The sequence below is a fragment of the Stylophora pistillata genome, chromosome 2, assembly GCF_964205215.1.
Source record: "Stylophora pistillata chromosome 2, jaStyPist1.2, whole genome shotgun sequence".
NCBI classification, from domain to species: Eukaryota; Metazoa; Cnidaria; class Anthozoa; order Scleractinia; family Pocilloporidae; genus Stylophora; species Stylophora pistillata.
In genome coordinates, this window is record NC_142520.1 from 12,370,402 (window position 1) to 12,396,454 (window position 26,053).

The following is a 26,053-nucleotide window of genomic DNA, read 5'->3' on the forward strand; positions in this document are numbered from 1 at the left end:
AAATGACAAGGCTTTCCGCACAAATGACTTCCAAAAATGTCCCCTACCTCACAAAACGAATTGAATCCTCGTCGCCAATGTAACGAGGTCACTTGGATGGCCGCACAGTAACCCAGATTAAACTATAAAACGAAACCAGTCTTTATTCATCCACCATGACAACCGGAAAGCATGGCGCATACAAATATCCATAATCCTTTGCAATGTCTCAGAACTTCGGCTAGGACAACTTTCGGTAGGATTACAATCAGAACATTACACTGCTTACAGTCTGTATTCTGTTTAACCATTTCATAGGAGTGGCGCAAGTCTCTTGAATTGAGTGAAAAAGTCACAAAGCCACTCTCTACCTCACAAGCGTAACCACTGACCACTCACGAATTGCTCCATTGGCGCGGAAATTGAAATCGTATCGAGTATACAAAGTTAAAGTGAGTTCCTTTAGATCTCCCGAACTTGTACGTATCGCGTTTAAAATCAATTACAAGTAAAAGAAGAGGTCTTAAAATCTGCTAGATAAATTTTTGTTATGCTTTCTGGGAAGTTAAAGAATTTCGGTAGGATTCCTACAAATGAATAGAAATGGTAGGTCACAGACTTAGATTTTCAGATAATTTACAATAACTGAAAATTTGAGTCTGTTTGTAGACCTTACGTCCTGCCATTGTAACCGATATGACATCACCACTACCCTTAAAGTATTGCCCAACAATATAGTTGCAAATATGTTTATAATTTTCCCTCAAGATTAAAGCTCTTTTCTTGTAACCTTTCATGGTTTCACAAACACTACGACAACGAAACCATGGAGAAAATGTCCTAAGGAAAATTCCAGCCACTGATGGCCCCGTAACAAAACGTTGAGAAGTTGCAACGTCTAATGAAAAAGAAAAATATCCCAAAACAGCCGAGATGTCTTATCGGTTGGCATGCGGTTTAATCGCTCCAAATGATCCGGACAAGCTGTACGAGGCACTGGTAACGGCAACAGAGCAACGGAGTTCACACCACATACTTACATTAACAACTGCATACAAAGAATATACCGACAAAGAATCTAAAACTTCAAATTATTAGCCTGTATGTTCTGAACTTGAAGAGCTAACGAATCATCAAGGGCCTTTCGAGAAGCTAAGTTAACGGTAAATAAAGAAAGTGAGACATCACTATTTCACTGTTCACTGTTCACTTAAGGAAATCTGTAATTTCTACAAGCTCCCATTTGAATCTAGAGATTCGAAAGCTATTCTAATATCAAAACTTAAGGACTGAAATGACCTATGAATGCCAGTGCTCAGTGGAAGGATGGTTACACCATCAAGCAGTGTTGCAATGGACTTTGTTGCTGGCTATAATAGCCACCATTTTGCTAGAAGGAAGTATATGTATACATATATATATATAGCGTAGAATACACACACACACACACACACACACACACACACACACAACAAAACAGTTTAGTTGTAAAAACCTTTGTGCTTTTTACATTTTTACATACTTATATATAATTGTGCAGGGTAACTGAAATGAAAAAGAAAAGGTGTCCTGCATAGCAGTCTTTCAAATTTCTCTCTTTAATTTAGCCAACAGGGAGTCATGTAGAGGCGTGTGGTGAAAGCAACAAACAAATTAGAAGCAGAGAGGAGCTTATTTAGCAGGCCTTTTTCATGTCTTTGTATGAAAAAAAATGTACAGTAAAACTGAAAATGAAACTGAAAAGGGTTTAGTGATAATAGGTCAGAGCTGAAACTAACATGGCTCACTTGACAATTGTATGTGGAGCTTATAAGTGGAAAACACTAAAAATTGCACATGGCTAGTCTTATTAACACCATACATAAATGACATAGGTTACTGTTTCGGAAAATCATATGTTAGAGTCAGCAAAGCGATGATTTTGCATACATTCTTGGAAACAGCAAAAATGATATAGAGCAAACATTCTAAGTACAGTGTTCATTGCGTGAAATGGAACATAAATAAAAGGTTGTGGTAAAAAAGACACCTTATCTTATTCCACTGAAGGGTAATATGGGTACCCTGCTTAAAAATACATCAATAACTACTAATTAATACCAGTTCTAATTTAAAGGAAAGAGTTATGAGAATAAAATAAAGGTAGTCTGTACCACGAAGCATGCTTTCACTGTTTAGACGGAGAGTCCTAAAGTTCTTAAAGCATGTATTCGAATAACTTATGACGATAGCCCCACTCACCCCACCCCGCGCCGTTCTGTTTTTACTCAGCGGCTGGTCAGCGGTCCGTTTAGATAAAATCAATGGATTGTACCCATTATCATTGTTGTCTCTAGGAAGGAGGGAAGGGGAACGAGGAGCTGTGCAATGCAAAACCAGATCTACGGCTTGTTAATCAAATCGTGTTAGTGGAAACGTTTGTGTCTTAGATGTGATAGTCGGAGTACGTTATAATTAGGATTATAAAACTTGTGTTTCTACAATGTTCATTACCAGTGCAGTTATGTATATCCCCGGTGAATCCACGTTTACAAATGCACTTGAATGATCCCTCGGTGTTTTGGCAAACGACGTTTTCATTGCTGCAGTTGTGGGTATCTGTAGCACACTCGTCGACGTCTAAAATAAAGTCAATAGACCTTAGGTCAAAATACTGAATTACAGAGGTCGCAGGAACTAGGGGGGCGGGGTGGGGGGAGAGGATGTATGACGTGCAATGCTATTTGTCGCCAGTGGTGTGTGAAGAAGCAAGTTAGAACAAAAAATGCGAGGCTTTGGAGAGGAACATTCTGCGCTCCACTTTTCCCGGCACAGAATGCCTGTAATAGGCTGGGGTGACACTACAGCTTGAAAACACATAATGGGGCTGGCTTGAGATCCTTTCTAAAGAAAGAGCAAGAAAATTGAAATTACGCGTCATAAGTAGAGCCGATTTTGAATTATAAACCATCCGAGGGAATAGGCCCCCATGTTGCAATGAAATACAAAATTAATTTTTATTATTTTAAGTCTTGCCTTTTTCACAATCGTGGCCAGTGAACCCAGACGCACATAAGCATCGATATCGTTTTCTTGTGAATCCCGACTGGCAGGTGCCGTGGTTTCCGCATGGAAATTTAGCACAAAAATTCTTTAAAAGAAAAAGAAAAAAAAAAAAAAAAGAAATGGGATGTCACAAGTAATTATTCAATACCTTAACAACATTCTCCTACATCTCCCCGAGAACTTGAATACAAAAAGAAAAAGAGAATCGGGAAGGGATGCCTGTAGATAGGATTTAAAGAGTATAGTGACGTCCCTAAGAACAACATCTAGGAACCCCGGTCATAGCTCAATTGTATCTTTCTACCTGTTCTTAGCATCTCCCGGGCCATGAAATTGATCTAATTATTGCGACTGTTTTTAAGCTTCGAACCAATGGAATAAAACTGCCTTTTGCAGAAATGCCTTAAAATAACCATTCCTGTTATCTTTTCTCCCGATAATTTTCTTATTAGAAGCGTGGTTGTGCTTTCTCTAATAGAACAGCGATCAATTGTTTACTCAAGGCAGGTGAGCATGGCTCTAAAATGAATACGACAAAGTACTCGCTTCTGTTAACGGTGTTAGGTGTCCGTCCTCAAGGCGCTCAAAGGATTTTTGTTTTTGGTCATTTCTTAAAAAATCCGTAACGACGCTAGTAGGTGGTTAAAATTATGTAAAAATAACAAATAATGGATGAAAGTATCCCTCAGCTCTCATGAATGGCTTAAAAAGAGAGAGGTGCAATTGACATTTAATTAACAGCTCGTCTATGTACCTTAGTTCCATGGTACACATAATTCGATGCTTGTACCAGATCCTCGTCATACTCTTTAGCAGTTGAGTTATTCAGTTCACAGTTGTGTGCTTCTGCCCCATTTTCTCCAAAATAAAAGTTAACACTGACGCAGTTATAGTTCAGGTAGCAACGGTATTCACAGGTGTCCCTGTCAATCACACTGATATTTGCTATGGTGTGGTTAATAAGACGTTCTCCCACGAAGAACAGGGTCGATGGAAAGGCTAATATACGGCATTGATCTAAAAATTCAAGTCATTAAAAGTCAAATAGCGTCATGGGTTCTAAAGGTGTAGGTTGCTGTTAAACTCGTTTTCCGAGCGCTTGGGTCTTGCCTTGATAATTATGACATATTCAGTAAGATACCAAGATCAAACTATATATATATATATATATATATATATATATATATCCTTTAGTTTTTTTCGAGACAAAAGATCTTTAGAAAAGGATTGTATGGACAGAAGACATGTTATTTGGCACGTTTATCGATTATCCTTTGATTTCCAGAACATTCTTGATTAGTCCTTTAGGAAAGTTCTAGTGGTTTCGACATGAGCACGTGACTTCTATTTATATAAACTCAGGTTGTTTACCGTAAATTCTATAAAATTCTATGATGTAATTTTACTAAAAATAGTCGTGTTGTGGACCCGTAGAATCTTCTAGAAAGATTGTAAGCAACTATATAAGAAGGTGCTGTAGATTGTTGTGTTTTGGAGGAAAAAAAAGAAAAAGAAGAGAAAAAGATGAAGGAAATAAAATAGTTAGCGAAGATAATTCATTTCAAGGTTTATCCCGAAACCATTTTATGATCTCCAAGAGCGAAAAAAGTTTTTTTTTCTTTCCTTTATATAAATGCAAACAATTTTTACGATGACCTCTGCTGAACCAGCTTACATTAAGCAAAGTACATATCTTTTTTTTCTTTTTTTGTTTTTGTTTTTCTCATCTGGGTCACTTTCTGCGGGACACCTCACACAAATAGCTTCACAGTCGTTAAAAATGATATCGACAAAGTGTAGTTTTAACGAACCCAAACTCCGAAGAAAATTTGATCCAGATAACTTTGATAACTTCCATCAATGCTAAATAATAAAAGAGGCAAGAAGTTTCAGTCTTGAACTCCCAACTTGTATGCATTATGACAAATCATATTATTTTCCTCGCTCATCTTAAAAGTTATTATGCGCGCGGTAATTGCAAGTCCTGCCTAACTCCTAATGGGCCACCATGGTCTACATCTCTACCTATGTATGGCCGGAACACGACGTGTGCACTTCTCTTCAGCTGTCAAGTTCCTGTTTGGCTTAGCCGAGTGGTTTCAAAGCTCTCAAGAATTTTTTCTATGTTTCATCCCGATTGAGATACATCCTTTTGAAGCTCAATTTCAAAAGTAAATATTTGCTTAAAAAAAAAAAAAAACATGATATGTTAGCTCTGTAAACGGACGAAAATAAGTTTGGAGTTAACAATATTTTATTCCTAAACGCGGGACGAGTTAAGGCCGCAACGAGGAAACTAAACTTTCTTTACTCTTCCCTGAAATAGTAAGAATTATTGAGTGTTGTTGAATTGATTATTTTGTCATAAAACCTTATGATAAGAGGTGCATCCATTGAACGATATACACGCGCCAAGCACGATCAAATTCTCAATTTTACGTTAAGATCTTTATTCCGTTTTAGTTCTGTATTGTTTTTCTCATTGTCCATATTAATTAAGCCTCATTTCGATAAAACTTGTCCACGGTGGATTAATATCCAAAAAAACCCTTGGAAACCGCTATTGAAGTAAAAATCTTCCCGTTGCTTCATTGTGCATCGATTTTAATTCAATCATGAAAATGCACTTATAAAGAGTTGTGAAATATAACCAATTTCAATGTGTTCATTGTTAGACATCCACGTCGTTCATCTCTTAGTATAGCCACCTGTCAAGTGAGGATCCGGAGTTCTCATACTTCCGCCCATTCGCACTTAGTTCCGTTTACATTATTGGAAACATAATTGCTCTGTCTGCATTTAACAATTTTCTCTCTGTTTTTATTACCTTTGAAAAAAAACCTTACTCATTAGGCTTCCAAAGACTGCGTAATACATAACGCAGGAAGGTTGCTACGAGGATTGAAAACAATATGCCTCGAATGCCGATTGGTATATGTTTAACACATGTCGGAAATATGTTGATGAAGTGTATAAATTTTACTACAAAAGCTTTCTTCAAATAAAAACAAATGATGTCAACTAAATATGACACCAGCGACTCATTATGTACCAAAGAGAGGTCGTTATTCCACAGGAGATTGTCAAAAGAAGGGAGGCAATTTTCCGAATTGAAAAAATTTCCTTTCCAACTAGTTAATATAACAATTTCTATTTCCCTGAGTGCGAGGCTAACTATAGGCTCTTCCTTGGGGTCGTGCGAGCACCAAACAAATATATGGAATTTCCGAAAATATGTTCATTAGTTTTGGATAGCCTTGATAAAACTTAAATGGACCTTAGCGTGTCTCAAAAAAATTCGAGGGCATAAGCTGTAAAAAAGATAACCAATTTGGTAACTGCAGACATTGTTCGGTAATAACTAAAAACTTTGCTGAATCACGCTCGCATATTGTAAAAAAAAAGAATCTAGAATATTTTTAAGTGAACAGAAGATGACAGCGCATTAAAACGGAAGATGAGTTTCAGTAGCCATCTTATACAATGTATATATGAAGTTCATATATTTTGAACTGCGGTTATAGATACGTATGATGCATGATCCTCGCAGTAGAGAGCGCTATTTATGCAATAGCGAAAATCAGACCTGAAAAAAATCAGGTATGTACGGGATTCGAACCAATGACCTCTGCGATACTAGTGCAGCGCTCTACAAATTGAGCTAACAAGCCAAGTGCGAGCAGGTCGTTAAGTTGATTCGTAATAAACCCGTGATGATAAATCAGATACAATGTATATATGAAGTTGATACATTTTGAACTGCAGTATTAGATACGTATGATGCACGATCCTCGCAGTAGAGAGCGCTATTTATGCAATAGCGAAAATCAGACCTGAAAAAAATCAGGCCTGTAAGGGATTCGAACCACTGACCTCTGCGATACTAGTGCAGCGCTCTACCAATTGAGCTAACAAGCCAACTGGGAGCAGGCCGTTAAGTTGATTCGTAATAAACCCGTGATAATAAATTAGATGCAATGTATATATGAAGTTCATATACTTTGAACTGCGGTATTAGATACGTATGATGCACGATCCTAGCAGTAGAGAGCGCTATTTATGCAATAGCGCACTCTGCTGCGAGAGAGTACTAATGTGCTCTCTACTGCGAGAGTGTACATTGTACATTATGCAATGTGCTCTCTACTGCGAGAGAGTACATTGCATAAGTAGTACTCTCTACTACTTATGGAATGTAGCCATCTTGTTAGTTAAGCCTCTATAAACGAGAATTTTAGTCCTGGAAAATGAGCGTTTCCATTTTTTTTTTTTTTTTGTTTTAAATAAGTTGCATAGCTGAAGAATTAAGAGCAGAAAAACAAACGTTTCTTGTAAAAAAAAATGCAAGCTTTAAAACATACCATCTGGGCAGAACTGAAATTGTCCGAACGGAAGCACCACAGAGATAAGGAACAAGTGGGGAGAAACTCTCATGTCTGCCAAAAAACAGCAGAAGAGAAATCCTTTCGATGTTTTGAAGCTGTTAAGCAAACTGAGGAGCTTAACAGCAGTTTGTTGACAGAGATGCACCACCAATTTAAGGCTACGCTACCCTAGAAACGTGTTAACCAATAACATTTGGCCGTGATATATAAAAGATGTTTCACCGCCCCTCACAGAGAGGCTGTGAGATTAATTGTTAATGTCTACTGAAACAGTTAATTTGGTTAGTTTTCTCCTCAGGCAGCTATTGATATCTTTCACTCACTATCTCTAAGGAGGCTTCTTATCTTCTTCTAACTGTTTTAATAACTATAAACAGCATCAATTGACAAAACTTTGTGAAAATGCAAGTGCATGAAAAGGTTTTTTTTTTTTTCTTTTTTTTTTTTTTTTAAGATTCAAATTGATACCGCTGTGGTATTTTGACCAGAGAGGGATTTTAAAAGACAATTTTAGAGATCATGGCTTCAATGAGGTAGACCCTTTTGTTAAGTGTCATTCGCACTGAGTTATTTTTAGCCTGATTTGCACCTGCATTTTAAGTATTCTTTCGTACAATTAAGTGAGTTTTTGATATGCAAATTAATTTCGAAGAGAAGGTTTTCCCCTGATTCCAAGTGAAGTTTCCATATTTTGTTTGTGAAATGACTAAGTGCATCTTTTAACTTGTAGCAAGAGAGAATTTCATGAGCGCGCTCGACACTTTAGATCGCTGTCCACACGGGTGGTCTTGCCAGAAATCAATTTTAGCTTGCAGAGACACGAAAAAGTAGGATTGGAGAACAACCAAATTAAAAAGGAAAACTTTCTTTCGACGAGAATTCGAGAGGATCGCCCAAAGAGAGAGTGGCATACATTGCCAAACCGAAATCTGGTTTATAAAATAATATCTACCACAAAAACTCAACTTGTTTAAAAGATAAAAGGTTTAGATATTGCATAAATAATTTTGAAAAGACCTTTGAAACGGCTATAGATATTCCTCGCTTCATTGTGCATTGACATTATTTAATAATGAAACTCTACGTGGAGGATTGTTTTATATCACTACGTGATGATGGTAAACAACTTTTTTTTTTTAACTCGTACTCATCTTATCAGATTAGCAAATTCTACAGTTAAAACTTGCTTAATTCATTTTGTGTGTGTGTGTTTTTTTTTTGTTTGTTTTATCATTTGGTCCACATCCCAATTTCTTAATGTCTTTTAATTTTGCTGGAACATGTCAGCTGATCTGTCAGGTTGCCAAGCAACAGTAAGATTGGGAGACTCAAGCCCATATGAAGACAATTTTCGAAAGAATAGGCTACTTTTTGAGATCTCATAATTTAATATACTTTTTGCCGGATGATGCATCCTTCACTTTGTAAGTTTGCTAAACATTGCTTATGTTTTTCTATGCAAATCATCTACGTCTTCAGTTTTATTTCTCCAAATTTTGCAACCGACAAAGTTTTTATCAGCAGATCGTTAATGAATCAGTCTTGTGAAAGACATAAAACGAAACTTATAATTTCACCGCAGTAAACACTTTTTTTGTCATATTACAGTTGTGATAAGAACTTCGAAAAACCTACGTACTGACCTAATCGAGTGTTGTTGCTCAGAAAACCTCATAACTGAAGTTTATCTTGTTTTTTTTAATAATGTAGTCTTTAAGTCCCGACTTTTTCACATTAATTTTTAAAATAGAAATTTCCATAATTATTCTCAAAGTTGCTTTGTATAACAATATTACCCATTCTTATTATTCATGTCAGTTAACCTTGTTCAAGATAAAACGTCTACACATCGAATAAACATTAGAAGTCCTTTGACTAAATTCGAAATCTTCTCTTAGCCTCACTGGATATGGGCGATAATCGAAATATGAGAAAGTCATTGTGAGTGTTTCCATAGTAATTGCATAGCATCTACAACGTTTATTGGCGGTCAGTATCAAAGTTATTCCTGGTAAAACACAAGGTAGACTTAATTATTTATGCAATCGTTTCACAGTGCATCGGTGATAGTTAGAATATTTCTCATGATTACTGTAACGAATGAAAAGGAAGAACCACAAGGATCTACAATTAAAGGTGAAAAATCTCCTCAAAGTGATAGCAGACAGTGTACAGCAATTATTCTGACGGCCTCTAGCTTGCTAGCAGGCGATAGTTTGCGTCTACAAGCGCGAGACTGAGCGCGGCGAATATTCGGTCGCCATTTGAAAGCGCGGGGAAGGGAGGAAGTGGAAAAAAACGCCTGCCCGAAACCCATCATTTCTTACCAACCGCTCCCTATACACTGCATGGTATCCCCGACATGTCACGCATTCTTGAAGGAAGAATCAGATGGAATGAAATGGAACCTCGTGTCTAAAACTTACGAACGTGTCATACTGCCAAAATAAAGTATTCACGTGTCAGGGGTGATCGCAAACGGTGCGGCGCAGTGACACCAAATTAAGCGGTAAAAAATTTAAAATCGACAAATAAAGTATTAACCGAGGAGTGTATAACCAGGCTAGTCTTCCGATAGGGAAACACCAACATTTGGACGAAAATTAATTTTTGATCCCCATAATAAAGGAGTACAGAGGCCTTGAGTTTCACGACATAGAGAACAAAACTTTGTACGAGTTATATAGTGAACTTGGTTTTCGGTTGACGCATTTATCTAAGTTATCCTACAGAAATGTGCAGGCCATGAGGTCGCAAGTTAAGAAGCAATCATCGCTTTTTCAAAGATTGGAAGTCTGTAGCAAACGCAGCACTCAAGCTTCACCAGTGCTGTACAAACACCTACTTGTGCAAGTTGGTTGGCAATAATACAATTTAAGAGCAAATCCGTGCAAAAATCAAACATTACATTGCAAAGTTAAAAAACTAACATTCTGTTCTTTGCAAACAAGTATCCTTTAGAAAGTATGCAATTGCTGAAGTTTTTTCCTTGAAAACATTATTTGTTTCTGAAAAAACGAAAACGATTCGTTTTCAGTCCCAGGATCGATTTGGTGACACCGAACAGGTTTAAAAAGGTCATGATTCGCTCGACTCGCGTATTAAAACAATTGTGCTATAAAAAGCTATCATAGTTCCAAGTGGTTGTACAACTTGTCACAGTCTAAACACCGCGATTTCACAAAGATTGGATCAATCCCACTATTCAAGAGAAGTCAAAAGCTTAGGGCTCTCCCGTGTTGCGTAAAAGGGCAGACGAAAAACAATGACAAGTTTGAGCATGTGCCTTTGTTCAGAATTTCGTAAGATTGCAATATGTAGAGTTGAGTTTGGGGAAATAAGTTTGGGATTTTTAAAATTTGTTTGAAAATCGTGAAGAAAGACATAAAATCACGCCATCCTCTTGTGTACATGTGATCATCAAGACATTGATAGAGTAAAAATTACCACGACTCCGATGCATATAGCAAAGTAAATATAATAACCTTAGCTCAAATATTATATTCTTAGCTGTTCGCAACAGTCCATAGTTTTTTTCCGTTTTGTCGCTTTTTTCTCCCTTCTGGGATCTCTGTAAGTTTGACATCGGCACCGTCGCTTTATGTCGCGCCTCGATCAAAACAGCTGCTCCGGAAAACGTCTAAACTTTGCAATTTGTGTTCCATGTGCGCTTGATACGACGTGTCGATGTTCTTAGCGACAACATTCATTAAAGCACTGATCGAGCCGACTATTTAATTAAAGCTTACGTTCAGAGTTTTCTATCTTCGACCCTGCGATCTCTCCCAATAATTCGTTACTTTGAGGCAGCAGAATTCTCTTTAGATCGCTAATTAACAATTATTCCACAAGCGCGCGTTGGATATGAGATGATAGATAGCCAACGAGGCGCGTAGCGCCTCGTTGGCTATAATCATCTCATATCCAACAAGCGCGAGTGGAATAATTGTTTTATTAGAAACCTTAAATCAAATTATTAAATTTCATTAAATTTTTAGCTCCCTTTCAATTTTAAGTTGACAGGTGCTTACCATATTTGTAGATTATGGTATATTGGCTGATATACCATAATGGCTACGCCAATAAAAAGTCTTGAATTGCATTATCCAATGCTCTAGTTTTTAATAATAACTATTATAACATAACAAAAGTAAAGCGCGCGCTCTGATTGGTCAATTTAGCGTCCCCCCTTTGCCCATGGGTGTACGCTGCTGACGTGAGCAAATGCAAAGACTATTTTTCCGCGCGCGCTTGTTTTTTTCTGGTCACGTAAGATTTGTTAAATAAAAGGGAACTCTTTAGCTACAATGTGTTAATGTTATGTTATAAAACAAATGGTAAACACCACAGCGTACACTATTGAGTTATGGATGCACTTGGGAGGTTTGCTAAGCACTCAAGAAGCTACAGTCGCTCTCGGCTATCGTCTGGAGCGACTCTTACGCTTCTTTCGTGCTTAGCAACCTCCTGCGTGCATCCATAACTCAATAGTGTACGGTGTGGTGTTTACCATTTGTTAATTTTACCACGAATTTATCGTTCTCGTTACTTACTTCTGAAGAATCGATCACGTCAATTTTATGTAATTGAATTAACCTTACTAGTGCGTGTTTCTTTCCAACGAGGACTGAATAAAGATTATAAATTTAAGAAAGACAATACTTTCGGTGTTCCTGCCCTTGAGGAAATGATGGAAGTTTTTTGCTCTTTCGGGAGTATAGTCGGCAGTCCATGTTCGTAGATTTATCATATTATATTGTCGCGCTATTCAAATTACGTAGGGTAGTTCTGTCAATTAAAACCATCGTGACCTCTTTCCTGTTTTGAACTCATTGATTGAAAACTTCTGGACAACGATCGTCAAAAACAAAAGAGAAGAGATATATGGCAAAAAACCCAATCTTTTCAATCGAGGACTCAGGGACTCGGGGACTCGGTGACTCAGAGACTCGGGGACTCGGGGACTCAGAGACTCGGGGACTCGGGGACTCAGAGACTCGGGGACTCGGGGACTCGGGGACTCGAGGACGCGCAGGGACTCAGTGACGTGATAATCAAACAACTCCTGATTCTGTAAAGTATAATTTTCGGTGGCCTCGAGAAAGTTATTACACTTCCGAAACAGGTAGACTGCTTTTCCAGAGACGTGCGTAATGTTAACGACAAAAGTGATCCTTTTTGGTTAAGTGACTCAATATTCTTTCGCATTTGTTTGCCCGCGCTTTTGTTGGCTGTTGTCATTTATCCGCTTTCGTTTAGTAATACAACATGTTTCGTAATAATTCTTTTCCGGAAAGTCAATGCGAACTAATTACAACAGATGAAATTAAGGTGTCTACCTTCCATGATCTGATGCGAATCGTAAGGAATAATTATAAGTGAGAGTGTTTACAATTCATTCCTGAGGAAGAATTGCGGATTCAGTGTAAGGACGATGAGGATACTTCCGTAACGAAGTAATCGCAACTTGCGTCCGTTGTTATACTTGACCACATTGTTGAATAATAGAAAATTTTGCTGAATACCAGAGATAAAATAACAAGCATTAGTGTTTCCTTGTCGAAATTGTTTTTAACTCTGTTGATCTGGACTAGTTTTGATAAACAAGAAGAGACGAAGTAAGGAATGTGACTATCATTGGTCAGGTGTGAGTCAGTGATCACACTCAAGTCTCTTGCTGAGTCAACAGGGGTAAGAGACTTCCCCAGGAATAACATTTCGAGTGTTAGCCCTTCGTCAGAGCGAATGGACGAATTGTGGGTTGTGTGTGGATTCATGTTCAGAAAGTGGAGCTACGCCATTGGTGGGAACATGGCGACGAGAAAAACACGAATAAATTAGTAGAATGAAAAGCGTTCGCTGATACCTGTGGGATTAAGAGTGTGGATTTGAAAGATAAACTTTTTTTTCAAGAGTTTTGCGGCTATCCGAGCTACCTAAATGCAAGGAAAGACCGCAGATTTCCATATGTTGCTTAGAATGATTAGGTAGGTTTAAGTGTCTAGCAACTGGTTTTGATGCGTCCTTGTCATTCCTTTCTACATCGCGGAGGTTTTCTCAGAATCGGTCACCTAGTTGTCTTCCTGTTTCGCCGATGTATATCTCTTTGCAATACAGAGAATCTGTTCAAGAAAACCAAATTCAATGATCAAATAATGTTTTGAAATAAGCCCAGCCATTCATAAATTGGTACAGGGCCATCTTCATATGAGTTGCCACAGGTCAAACCGGAACAGCCTTCCCCCATTGCAATACGAGCCTCCTCCCCCTCCAGCTTGATTTCCATAGGTACCACTACCTCCCCCAGAGTATCCAGCACCTCCACCTGATACGCAATTATCCTCTGATCCCCCTTCACCATCACCAAACCCTCCAATTGCTTCTGGTGCAGGGCTCCCGTTATTACCGCTATTCATTTTTCCGCCTTTACCTCCGACCCAGGCTTCGCCACGTGACTTACCTCTTTCCCCATGGGAGGGGACAAGTCAGGCACAATCCTTACCAAACCAACCCGCACCTATTCCTCCATGGTAGCTAGCTCCCTCACCGTTGCATTCATCTGGCTGCGCTTCTGATGAGTTCCATCTCGAGCTTGTGTCAATACTTTCCCCACACTACTGGTGCTATTTGATCCTGCCTGACCATCCATAGCATTGTATCCACCGGATGCACCTCCTCCAGCTCTGGCAGCCAATAATAGCACATCATCGGTAGTATAAACAAAACCTCCTCCTCCTCCTTCAGTGCGAGCATTGTCCTTTCCAGATTTTCCAAGCTGAGCTGCGGTTTGGCTAGTGTTTTTTCCGCCCTCGACCTCCACCTAATCTCCTCCTCTTTGTCCCACCGCAATATTTAGCACAGTTGCATTACTTAGTCTGAACTTCTTTTCTTTAAACACCCCTTTTCCACCATAATATGTCCCTGGAAAGTATCCATAAACGTACAAATGGGTTCCTCCCCGAGCGCCCCAAGCTTTGATGAGATAGCGGGCGCTCCGCGGAACAGTAAACTTTTGTATAGTACAAAGCGTCCTCTATATGCACCAACCCCAAATCCAGCTATAAAAATAAATAAAAGGGACTTAAATTTGCTAATATAAGTGACAAATGCCGATGGAAATGTGGATTAACTTCAGTCCGTGGCTTAGTCCTTTTGCCTATCTACCTGTCCGTCTGGACCTTTTTTAGTTTTTCTTTTTCTCCAGAGAGATGTGGTCTCCCTTAGAATGCAAAGACTCTTACGTTCATAAGTTTTTCCATTCCCGAAAAATCCAGTTTTGCAGGCACAGCGATAAGATCCTACGGTGTTCTGGTAATGAGCGTTAATGTCACATACGGATGGAGAAGCGGTGCAGTCGTCGATATCGGTGAAAAAGAAAGATTTTTTTCCCGATTTTTTCTCAGACTCTTCTAAGAACTTCTGACCAGGGCTCATTCCTCAAAGAAAAGCGATTTTTCTTGCTTCCTTCCAAACTAATTTTATAACTTCAAAGGGACATCTCTCCTACGCGACCTTCTATGACCTTAAAATAACACTTCGAATAGCAAAGACGTCCGTAACAATGTATTGTGGAGTACCCTTCCTCAACTTCTCAAGAATCGACAGCAATTAACTCAGCAGTTTGCTAGACTGGGCTCTCTCAGTTAAAGTTTCTTTCCAGTATCTAGCACCATGTTTGGGTTGAATCTAAGCCCCCTCCCCCTATTCCCCTCTCCCTCCTTTATCTCTGCCATCTAAGCGCATATTTTTCTCTTTTCCCAAAAGCATCATCCCGACATTAAATCGACCACGCAAGGGCCATCCATGCCCTAACGACGTTTTGAGAGTATCGACGCAGGAGGCTGAATTGTGAAAGAGATGATCATGAATACCACTGGCGTACTCTTCAATATCTGTCCGTACAAATGGGTAGGTTGCTGAAAATTATGACAAACAGTGACACAAGGTATTTCGTCATCGAAATTTCTGGTGTAATAGGACGCCTGACACAATTTGAGATATGCCGATTCTTTTTATCGCCCCGTCGAGTGCTCCAGGTGTAATGTTTGTTGAAAGAAAACATATGACATGTTAAGTGGAGTGAAAGTGAAAGTGAAAGTGAATGATTCGATACCTTAATAGCAGCATAGGCTGAATTGCTAAGGTCTCCAGTGTTACTAAGGTTAAATACTCGGTCCTCGTCAATATTTCTTGGATACGAGTCTAGCTATTTTTCCATCAGCATTTTATTCTGTAGTTTCAGAATCACGATAAGAAATCGTGTGCATTTGTAAAAGAAATAAAGTGTGCCAGTTCTGTCATGAGATGCAAATCCAGTCTACGATAACAACAGGGTTCATATGATTTTTAATTGTGCATGTGTTTCCATTTCCAATAAAACCAGTTTTACAGGAACAGCGACGAGAGCGGCATTCGGCATCGATATTGCTGCACATGCCAATAGAAGCTCGGCACTCGTCAAAATCTTAGAGGATAACAAAATAAATTCAATAATAATGATAATAATAATCATCATCATCATCATCATCATCATCATCACCATAATGAGAAACGAAAAAAGAAATTAGACAGGAAGAATATGAAATATCTCATTTGCTCCTTTACCTAGTGACACCATCGCCCTTTTAACGGCTTAAATGGCAAAACGTTCACGATAATGATAATAATAGCAGTACTAATGATGCCTGCAACAAAATGGGAGTTTCTGGATCATGTACTCCTACAACGATGCAGTTAACCGGTACAGGAACCGGGAGAGGAGCAGGAAAAGGAGAGGCAGAGAAGAAGGGAAATTGACGAAAAAGTGAAAATCTCTGAAGACATGTCCGAGGGGGAATTTGAAGCGCACATCTACAAGGTGTTGACGGAAGCAGCCAAACGACCAGCGGAAGAGGAAGAAGCCAAGATTCCCATCGTCAAGTTTTTGGTCGAAAAACTTCGAGAAACCGTGGCGACACTGGAAGCCATCAAAATGTCCGTGGCGATACTTGTAAAAAAACAAGAGATGGGCAGGTTTTAAAATAAAAGTTGTTCATTATGTATGGTTTACACGTTTCTTTGGTATCCGCATGGCAATTTCCGCTCTAATATATCTACAAACGGTTTACACTATTCTTTGGTATCCGTAAGGAAAACTCGCGTCACTTTCCGCTCTAATATATCTACAAATGGTTCACACTATTCTTTGGTATCCGTAAGGAAAACTCACGTAACTTCCAGGCTCTATCACCCTTTTATCGAATACTAGTTGGTAAGTTTTTATTTGCGGTTCCGTGCGAATTTTCTTTTCTACGAGATCTCTTACGAAATGCACCGGGTTGTACACGTGGGTGACTGCGTGATGATGATCTATGAGCTCTTGCAACACATTGTCTTTTAGAACTTGAGAATCAAGTTGTTGCCTACCCCTCACATTTAACGAAAACCCTTTCACTTTGGTACACACATGTCCGAGTCGTGTGCGATACCCGTAATTTTTCGCGCCTGCACTCACAAATTCGTTGATCCAGTCCCCGTCGTCCAATTCATTTATCATATCGCCTAAATGATCGCCTAGCGGAATTTCGGCCAAACCGGGTTTCCAACGGTACAAGACAGAATCTGTGTCGTAGTATAACACCTGCTGTTGTACTCTTTCTAGCGATTCCTATAGTTTTAAACGCGTTAACGCCGTGGTAAACGCTGCGATGAAAATGTTTGTGGTCATACCTTTGAGAGGATCCTTTGAATCTCGCTGATGCATGACTTCCACAATTTCAGGCGATAAAATTCTTACTTCTTGTACGTGCACTAACGGGTCGTCCAACATGTCCAGCAGTCCGCAGGCTTCGGTCATTTGGCAGGTTTGCGACTTGTTGGTCTGCTGTCAGAATTTTCCCCAAAACGAATTTAACATCAGTTTGGCGACTGCTTCACTCCCTGGGTTTCTCGTGATCTTGGCGGCGTCTAAACGAATTCCCTCTTTTCTCACGCATTCACTCACATATCGCATGCGATCTGTTTCTTCTCGACACCAGGGAGGGTAACCGGCGCTCTCTTGTTTTATTTTGAGCCAAGTGTCGACGTACGGCGCAAACAATCCTTTCTTGAGATTCTTCAAAGTGCCACACTTCGTGAATGCCAAGCACGCGATACCCCAGAGACGCAGCTTTTTCCAGTTCTGACGAACACTAAGTACCTCGCAAGGTGCGTTCGGCGTCCGTGTGAGCGCACTCGTAAGATTTTTCCTGCAGCGGTTTACCACTTTCTTCTTCAACGCACTTGGTGCATAAGGGAAACGTCAGCTTGTACGAACCAGAGCCCATCTTATGTGTGTTCGGTAACAAGGGGTGAAACAACTGAGCGGGAGGTAACACGTCCACTTTCAATAGACCAAAATGTGACTGAGGGATCTTGATTTTCGGGCTCGTACAAGATGACGGGGTGCCCTACAGGGTACACACCATTCTTGTTTATACGTTACGTCGACGTAACGTATCTGTTCATCGCCTGTGACCCGATGATAGAGCGAAACGGCACCAGTACCGCCGCCTGGTTAGCTCAATTGGGATAGCGCCGGACTGCTGTGCGGGAGGTCGAGAGTTCAATACCGGCCGGACCAACACTCAGGGTCTTAAAATTAACTGAGAAGAATGTGCTTCCTTTCTTTAACATCAAGAATTGGTTAGATATTCTAGTCTTCTCGGATAGGGACGAATAAATGGAGGTCCCGTCTCCTGCAGGGTTAGGGGCAGGAGACGTTAATTTCCCACGCACGAGATTACTGTGTGATGGATGTCCTCTCCTGGGGTGGGTTGGGTGGGTAACAGCGCTTTGGACAATTAGTGGATTTTAGCGCTATATAAATAAAATTATTATTATTATTAGTACGCACACCAAAAAATGCCTCGCGCAGTTCTAACTATTCCACCAAATGTAAATCTGCGACAAAGTCACGGCACTCCCCAACTTGCGTTTTCAGATTGGAAAACTCGCATTCCCACATTTCCACGACCGTGTACCCGACGTCACGAAACGCTTCGAGTTTTTGAACCGTCTGACGCCTTAACGCTTCCACGTTTAAATCCATGGTACAGTGAGGGACTTGTTTTCTATCGGGAAAGCAGGTACGGCATCCGTGGCACAAACACCCTTGAAACTCGAAACAGGTGCGCGATTCTTGGTGATATCCGTCTACGTGATAGGTGTGACCAGCCAAACGTAAGCCCACTTCACCGCCATCTCTTGCGTGACGTATGCAAATTCCACGCCGCCTCTCTTCCCACAACAACTACTCTAAAGATTTCAAAGAATGCGGTGGACGAGCCCCATGCCAACCACTACACGGTTCTAAGGCGATGCTATCTTCCTCTATGACTCCTTTGCACCAGTAGCGATTGCACGCTTGGGCGATGGTGACGCATTTTTCGAGCGGGTCAAAGCCAGCGACCGCGCGGAATTCGGCCACAAATTCATGACATCCGGCTTTCAATAATTTAACATCCGAACCGCAATATTCGATCAACTCACGTTTTAGATCGTACACGGCAGGCGGTTGACAACGAGCAGATTCTTCTCTGTGCCACTACTCAAACTCGGTCATTTTTTTCTCTGACATGGACGCTGGTCGAAATAAATGCGATCCGGTAAGGCACCCACATATTCCGCATTGTCGGGAGTGTGAAAAGCGTGTGGGATAAACCCTTTCTTCAGTTCTTCGATTCCAAACGTGCTGGAAAATTGGACGAGCGAAGATGGAATGAAACAGAAGGAATCTTTAAATTGCACTCTTCCATATGATAGTGACAACTGTTTCGTTCCGTTAGGGATCATGAATTCAAATCTCCGGTGTTCTTTTAAGAGTTGTGCTTTGATAAAAACACTATCGTATCCTTTGAGGTTGTGAAAAATGCATATGACGTCACGGCTCTCTGCTTTAGGAATGGGGTGAGTGTCCGTGCCGTAGATCAGGGTATCTAAAAATTCCAAAAGTTCCCCAATGCTTTCTGGACCGTAAAAGGTGTGACACTCGTCCGAGTCCCCCGTTTCGGCGCGCACCAAGATGGGGACATGGGTAACGTCAGACTCGATCATCGCTGCAAAATCAGCTTAGACAAAAATAGGTGGGTCTATGTAAGGGGTGACATCGGGATTTTGTCGTTTCTCCTTTTTGTACAGGTCTTTGGTTTTTTTTCACGGGCTCGTCTTCCTCTTCTTCCACGCGTTGGATGTAACACTGATGCGATGTCAAATCTACATCTTCCCTGCATGCGCGACATCGCCCGGTATAACATTCATGCGGGTCGTCAGAAGGCGTGTATTCTTTGCAACACAGCTCGCAACGCACCCAGGTAGCTCAAAAACCTTCGGTAAGATGGTAGGCCATACATCTCTCATCGTAAAAATGGCGATGTGGAAACGTGGGATTTCGTCCTGTGTGAGTTAGTTCAGGCAATTTTTTGCTTCTAAAGGTGCTCTCACGGACCTACCTTACCCTGCAGGAGTTCTTTTATTTCCTTACACAGGCTGAGTATATAATGGCATATCAATAAATTGCGTCTAAGTTTTCACAATACTGCCTAGGGGGCATGATACTGAGACAAACGTCTCTACAATATAACTGATGAAGTTTTTGTTTGCTTTTTAATTTTTCGCCGTAGACTAAATCCCATTTTCAAAATTTTCAAAGTAGTCTGTTTGAAACAGCTTCCTGGAGTTTCGACAAGCAAAGATATTGTTTAGGTATAGGGTATTTCTCAAATGAAGGAAACGATAACGGAAAAAAAAGTAATTCTCATACTAGCTTGATGATGTTCGTCTGTATGGCACTTTTGTGGTGCGCGTAGTACTGATAAGATATATACATTTAAACAAGCGAATTCTTAGAGTTATCTTGCAGGATTATGATTCTTCCTATGACTCTCTACTTAGCAAAGTTAACTCCAAATCTCTGTATAAAAGACGCCTTCAGACTTTCTTAATTACATTGTACAAGAGCTTGTTTTTTAACTGCTATCCAGGCTATCTAAGGAATATGTTTAGTTTCCGGTCAGTATCCTATAATCTACGCGGAAATTATAATTTGTCTCTACCGTCTACAAAAACTACTACTTATGGTCTTCACTCCTTTTCATATATGGCTTCAAAACTAAGGAACTCTCTTCCCGACTCTTTTAGAACGTCTGACTTTTCTGATTTCAAGCGGAAGATTCTACAGTATGACTTTTTCTCATGGTTAAATTTTAGACTGTTACAATTTTACATTTTACATTTTACATTTTAGTAGTATTTAGAATTATAATTGTAACTCGAAGATACTAGCTTATCCTTTAGCTACTCCAAATTCGAGATTAAATAAAGTATATGTAGGTATGTATGTATGGCTTAGTTCTCTTGAAAGTTGAAGACTTCAGCGTAAATGAAGGAAAATATTATGGTGGTTTTCCTCATTGATCAAAAACATGTGAAGGTGTTTCCATGTAAAAATCATAATAATCGAGACGTTTTTCCTTGTGTTCCGCATTCTTAGGGATACCTTTGTTTCTTCCGTTCATGAAACGATTCGAATGAATACTCTGTTATTTTAAGACATGGAGATAGAACTGAAGTCAAACACTTTTGTACCACCTGCTGTTAAAAGCTACGATGATATGAGGTGCTACTCAGAGTTTTCGTACTCATTCCATTTGCTATAGTTAAAGCAATGAGTATTTTTACGAATCTAATGGTTTTAGAGACTCAAATAAAAACTACAGCAGATAAATCTTGAGCATCAAAAACCTTTAGATACAACTACATTATTTGATTTTCTCTCCTCAAGTTACAAAAGTCTGAGTGTCTCTTATTCATTGCCATCCGAATAATTCATCAGTGTTTCTCTGCAAGCTTGATTTGAATTTCTGGTTAATAACAACCAGGTAAAATATTTCTTTCCCTCCAAAAGATAGTTTTTATTGCGTATTTCTGATTGTTTAGTGATGAAATTGATCTGAATAAATATTGTAAAAATTCAAAACTTAGGAAACGTCGCGGAAAAGTTTCAAACAAAATTCCCCAAATGAAGTTCCCGCACACGATCGAGTTTGTTCCAACTCGTTTTGAAAGTTTCTAAATTTTTCAGCGCTTTGTAAAACCGTGGTTTCCTTCTTCATCATTTCTAATTAGTTACTCTTATTGACAATAGCATTTTTTTTTCACTTAAATTTCGGGCCCTTGCTTTCATGCAACTTCAGATTTGCAGGCTTCGGAGTTGCCAAAGTCTACATTTTCATTTAACCCACACAAAAGAATGTCAAACTTAACTCACCATGGTTTGCAACTGTTAAGGTGTAGAACCAACCTCCAAACAAAAAAAGAAGAAATATGAAAGCGAGCATCGGGCAGCGACGGCGGACCATCTTCAGAGTATTGTTAAAAAAAAAAGAAAAAAACTTTCTTAACCCACTATCAAGGTAGTTTGCTTTTTAAAAATATTTTCAATAAAGTGAGTAAAATGTAGCAAACATCAGTTGCCCATCTCTGGCACTGCTAGGTTCTTGAACAGCGAAGTTTTATTCTTACCGTCATTTATTATTAATCAAAATTAGGCGGGATAATAAGATTCATAACCGTTTCGTGTTTACTATCTTCTTCAAACATCATTTGTGCATGAAATTTGCCCATTACAAGCCTTTTGTTTTGTGGAATTTTAAAAGAGTAATTTCTCTGAAACATTGATCAAAACGAAATGAAAGAACGACGGAAAAAGAAAACAAAAAGAAGAAGAGAAAAATCCAGATACTAACTAGGGATGATTATTTCTAATGTTACTCATTAACTTCCCTTGGGGTACGTAGATTCTTAGCCATTGGAGCCAATTTTGACTTATGTAAGTCTTTTGTATTCTATGTCAAAACAATTCCACAATTGAAAAAACTCCTTCAATAAAAACACATAAGCGACTACCGGGTTTGGTGTTTTCCCATTCAGTGACTTGGCATTTGGGGGTAGAATGATTATTTCAACATTCAATAAAGAAAAAGTTCTGAAACATCACGCAATGTGAACTAGGTCCCAAAAATATTCTTTTTGGATCTTTTCCCAAGCTTTTTTTATCGCCAATAAAGAAAATAAGTTACATTGATTTTTAAAGGCGAAAATAAGTCTGTTTAAACGACAGCGGTGCGTAACAGTTAAAAAAACAAGTTACTGTCATGTCAGCCAAGTTTTTAGAATATTCATCACGATTATTATCATAATGAAGTGTACACAAACTCATTATTTTTATTAAGTTCTTCCGCAAGTTTGCAAGTTTTGTGGACAAATAAACCATTGGCTAAGTGAAGAAAGCTCCGACGAAGGGCTAACGCTCGAAACGTCAACTTTTGTAATCATTACGGTGGCCAATTTACCATTTCAACTTTGTTGATATATCCAAATTATTAAGTGAAGAAAGAACAACCTTACATGCCAGAAGGCCATCAACTTAAGTTCACAAACGTTTCTTTTCTAAATTACTTCATCTCGAATCAGCGGGTGGATCACTATCCGTTTCTGGGGATGGAAAACGATCGAAAAAAACATTTTTTAGAAGAGAAGAGTTTGACAGCTGTAAAATCCCGTTAACGCCACTAGTGTTATAAAATACGATCCCATTCCGACTGTATTATTTTGTCAGACAGTTTGAGGCACTTCTTGTAAATAATCAATGTAATCTCGAGTCAATTTTCATCGTTCAACGCATGGCAAAACCAAAAGTAATAACATTTTAATCTAACGTCAGATGTTATTAATGCAAACAATAAAAAACTAAGATTTAGCCCTTTTTTGCGACGCAATATCCCAAGTCTGATTCACGCTAGTGATAAGAGCTTGTGGAATAAACGTTAACGACATAAGAGGATTATTTTGTTGTTAAAATGTGTGGTGTAAACCCGTGGGCATAACGACGACACAATGAAACAAGCTCTATGAATAAACAGGCTAGCGCTGAGCTGCACATGATAACATCACTGATTAGCACACTTATTTGGTTCGCTAGTTTTGGAAATTTTCCTTCGGTTCTGGCTTCACCCGCTTGCGCTCAACAGCCGGCGGGGCTTCGCCGCATGTGGTTAATTCACCAAAAACAGCCTTCGGAACTCAAATGGTCTATTCCTTTTCTCTTTTAAGATTTTCGTCCTTGCACGTGTTATGATATTGCAAATTACGGCGCTTAGCATGCCTACACACCTTTGGTTGGTTCTTCTTTTACTACCTGCTTGCTCGTTTATTCCGAAATTTCACTTTAATCGAACAAATGCCAGACACAGCACAAATTGGCAGATACCGTGACAGCCTTGAATCAGCTCCATGCTCTATACTCTGTTGTAGTTCACCACCAAATTTTCTCCGATTCTTATTGGTTTAAATTGATCTCGCGACGCGATAGTGTTCATCCATGGAGAGACACTATCAGCCCATAGTGCCCAGCGGCGGAAATACCCGGATGGATTGTACCCGTCCGCAGAAAATACCCGGATGGATAGTACCCGTCCGCGGGAAATACCCGGATGGATAGTACCCGTCCGCTGAAAATACCCGGATGGATAGTACCCGTCCGCTGAAAATACCCGCATGGATAGTACTCATCCGTGAACAATTTTGAATGGTTTAACGGCCGCGAACTTGGGGAAATCGGAAAAACAGCGACTTTTCAAGTCTGGCATGTATAACGTATTATTTAGCCAATATACAGTTGCGAATTATGACATTTATGACAAGCTGTGCGCACTAACCCTTCCGGGTTTAGTCACATCCGGTAAAGTCGTTAACAACAAACAAACATTGATTCATCTGCATTTAGTAGGTTTCGACTGTTTTTCAAGTGGCGCGCAGAAGAAAAATTAGTGGTGAGCAATAAAGACAAGAGAGTGTTTGTCTCAGAACTATCAATCTGATAGTTCCTCGACAGGAACACTCTATTGTTTAAATGGAGCACGTCTTTCAACCGACAATAACGCGCATTGTATCCAGTCTCTATCATAATTACAAATATTACCCAAATTTTTTGGCATATTTTTCGGAAAACAGTACAGGTCGTAGTTTTACGTTCCAATTCTTCTCGTTTTCCAGCATATTTTCATAGCACCCTATCTTCGGGTATTGATGGTATGCCCAACTTTGATTTTAAGCGTCCCTGTCTGAGAAAGTGTTCCAGGAGCCAAAAGTGGTGGTCCACCTGAAACTTGGCACAAAATTCAGGTGTGATAAGATATTTCAAAAGCCACTTTGGCTCACTTCTCTGACTGTTTGTTCTGGAGTTTCATAGGGGTCCCATTTGTGGCCTATGGAGCACCAAAAATTCATCCTCCTAAAGGGGTTAAAGTTAGGTCAGATTTGAGGTCAAAATCACTACCCAGAATTGCCATTTTTCAAAAAACCACAACATTTACCTGCCTACTTAAATAAAATTCACACGAAATCCAGTATGTACTTTAGTGACCCATTTATCCAAATTAGTTGAGAAAAATGTGGCTTATTAAGGTTTGTTAAGTTTTTGGCACAAACTCTCCTTGCCCCTCTAAGGCCAAGCAAAACGGAATTTTTGAGCATAATTCCTGCCATGAACAGACAAGAGCCTTGACAGAAAGTCTTTATTTTGTATTTGGTGAGTGAAAATAAAATATTAAAGCCAAATCAATGTCATTGTCTAGAAATACCTCGACTCATAGCTTATAATTACTCTTAGAAGACCACTGACTAGCACTGTAAACACCCAGCGGTTTAGCAAAATAAAGGTAATTTTTTTTCCTATGAAAACCTAGTACCCATCATAGAGTACAAATGATGATGTTCTCACCTGGAAGAGCTGGATGACAAAAAATTATTGTCGCTGTTTAAATTAAAAATTCCACACGAGACGTGAGATGATGCCAATAGGGCCCGCCATTTTGGACGTGAGAGTGTTAGGACTGAGCCGAGTTTCCATTCCTCCCCCTATTCAAGTGTAAATGTTCGTGTTCTTATCAAGTATTAAAAGTATAGCGATGAGAAGTTTCAGGACGATTTTACGATGGCGCTTTGTTCCTTTGGAGGGCTAAATGATCAATGTGGTGCGGCGTCCTGGGATCTGCACGAAACAGGAATGACTCCTTTGTTGTCTTGCGATAATGCCATGACTACTTGGTTAAAACACAAGTACAAGGGTTCAGGTGAGTCTGGGGCGAGAGGAGGATCGGGTGATACCAAAGCTACAAGTACAGGAAATTAAAAATATACGAAAGGGCTCATACACGTGCATAGATGTAGCAAATGGCGTTTTTAGCGCCACTCTCGCAAAGAGCGGTCCTCAGAAAAAAAATTTCCTAATTTTTTTTCTATGAAAAGGGTTTAGGGCACATGTTTCAATATAGTTCGATGGTTTTCCAATTTTCTTTTGTATGAAGGTTTCAACTTTCGCGAGCTCTCTGCCAAGGGAAAATTAACAAAAGCAAAAACTCAGTCAACTACAGTCATCGTGCGAGTTTTTTGACGTTGAAATATAGGTAGTGCTAATCGTAAGGCATCGTATTATCAACCTTTCCTACAATAAGCAATTCCTGTGATTGCAGCAAGTGATGGTCAACAAAGGCTGCGTGACTCCTCGACTCGGTCCAGTCCTCTGAGTCCTCCAGTCCGATAAGGTGGGTCAGTCGATACAATAACAT

General features: G+C 39.5%; 1 protein-coding gene across 1 annotated transcript in view; it reads right to left on the reverse strand.

Moving 5' to 3' along the window:
* Positions 1-26,053, reverse strand: part of LOC111346825 (uncharacterized) — a 551,029-nt gene that overhangs the window by 201,633 nt on the left and 323,343 nt on the right.